The sequence below is a fragment of the Plasmodium reichenowi genome, chromosome 12 (genome assembly GCF_001601855.1).
Source record: "Plasmodium reichenowi strain SY57 chromosome 12, whole genome shotgun sequence".
Classification (NCBI taxonomy): Eukaryota; Apicomplexa; class Aconoidasida; order Haemosporida; family Plasmodiidae; genus Plasmodium; species Plasmodium reichenowi.
In genome coordinates this window covers 121,651-123,637 of record NC_033657.1, presented here as the reverse complement: position 1 = coordinate 123,637, position 1,987 = coordinate 121,651, and the positions used below count along the sequence as shown (strand labels likewise).

Here is a 1,987-nt window from a genome sequence, read left to right as displayed (position 1 = left end):
AAATTTAAAAAAAAAAAAAAAAAAAAAAAAAAAAAAAAAAAAAAAAGCATTACTTTTATACTTTTTTATTAATATATATATAGATATATTATAAATACATGTTATACATATTCTATATGTACGAAATAAGGAAAAATATTAGGTACATAAATTTTTATATACAAATTTATTTATGTACACAAAAAAAAAAAAAAAAAAAAAATATATTAATTTCCGTAATATAATAAAAGTACAGTAAAAATGTGGTGTACGTACAATTTATGAATACTACCCTTTTCTAATTTATAAAAGAAATAAATAAAAACAAAAAAATAAATAATATAAATAAATAATAACATAATAACATACAATGGAAAATATTCATTTTTATATTTCAATAATTTTCCCCTATGAAACAAACCAAAATATGCATATTTATATAAAATAATACATATTTTTTTGTTCTTTTTAGAAATATATAAAATACATATTATTATATATATCTTTTGTAGTACACCCTTAATAGCTATTATCATGCATATAAAGAAAAATAAATTACTGTATAAAAAGATATATGTACATATACAATATATTATTCTTGTATTTTTATATTTAAAATAATATAAATATATGGTTCAAATATATTATGATCCTTAATTTTACTTTATATAATTTTAAAAGGATAAATTTATTTATTTAATAATCTTCCTTTTTATCGAGCTCACATAAATATAAATAAATATATATATATATATATATATATATTATGTATGATTATAAAATCTGAAATATTATATTATGTTTTATTATATTATAAATATATAATAATTTAAAAAAAGCACTTGCTTTTTATATATTAATAAATATAAATACATACATTTTTCATATTTTTTTATTATGTTTTACAATAATACATATAAAAAAAAAAAAGAAAAATTTATATATAATTGTTAGTTTTATATAATATGCCTTAAATTTTTTTTTTACGTATTTTTAAATGGAACAAAATCGTCTCAAAAGAAAAAAAAAAAAGAAAAGAAAAGAAAATGAATCATATATTATTAATATATATTATAATATAATATATATTGTATAATCTTATAGGTTTAAAGAAATAAAAATATATAAAACAAAATACAATATAAAATATATATATATAATATTATTATTTTATATATATTTTAAGAAAAAAAAAAAAAAAAAAAAAAACTATGTCATTTTTTTTTCTTTTTACATATTTTTACTGGGTTATTTTTTATTATATATATAATATATATATTTGCATTACATAAGAAAAAATATGCTCATGTTTTATTTTTTTATATATAATAATTAAAGTGAAGGGTTCAAAAAAAAAAAGATTAAATTAAATTTAAAAAGAATTATATATATATATATATATATATATATATATATATATTATTATTATATTTTGTACATATGTAACAATATATTATTTTTATACATAATAATAAAAAAAAAAATATATATATTTTTATTTCTTTTCATTTCATATTATGTAATTTGGTTTATTTATATATTTGAAGTCATTAAATTCTTATTACATATAAAAACATATAATAATAAAATAATATATAATATATTATATTTATATAACATAATATTAATTTATATATATATATATATATATATTTACATAATAAAATATTTTTATATATACAAAAAATGAAATACCTGTATAAATATGCATACAATAAAAAATATATAATATAAAATAAATATATATTATATATTATACATATATATATTAAAAATAATAGAAATAATATACAATTTCTTATTATTTTAAATATTAAATATATATTATATATATATAATAATATATATTATATAAATTATTTTGATATAAAAAAAATATATATAAAAAATATATATTTTTTTAATTCTTTTTTTCTTTTTATAATAAGAAGTTATATTATATTATATTATATTATATTATATTATATTATATATATATTTTACATATATTTTTTTCTTTATTATATAT

General features: G+C 10.6%; 1 non-coding gene across 1 annotated transcript in view; it reads left to right on the top strand.

Annotated features, from left to right (window-relative positions):
• Window positions 1–1,023, top strand: part of PRSY57_1203200 — a gene marked incomplete at both ends in the record, with an annotated part of 2,713 nt that extends 1,690 nt beyond the window's left edge. Inside the window, one exon of the non-coding RNA XR_002204074.1 lies at window positions 1–1,023. This is a non-coding gene — a non-coding RNA.
• Window positions 1,024–1,987: the final 964 nt, after the last annotated feature.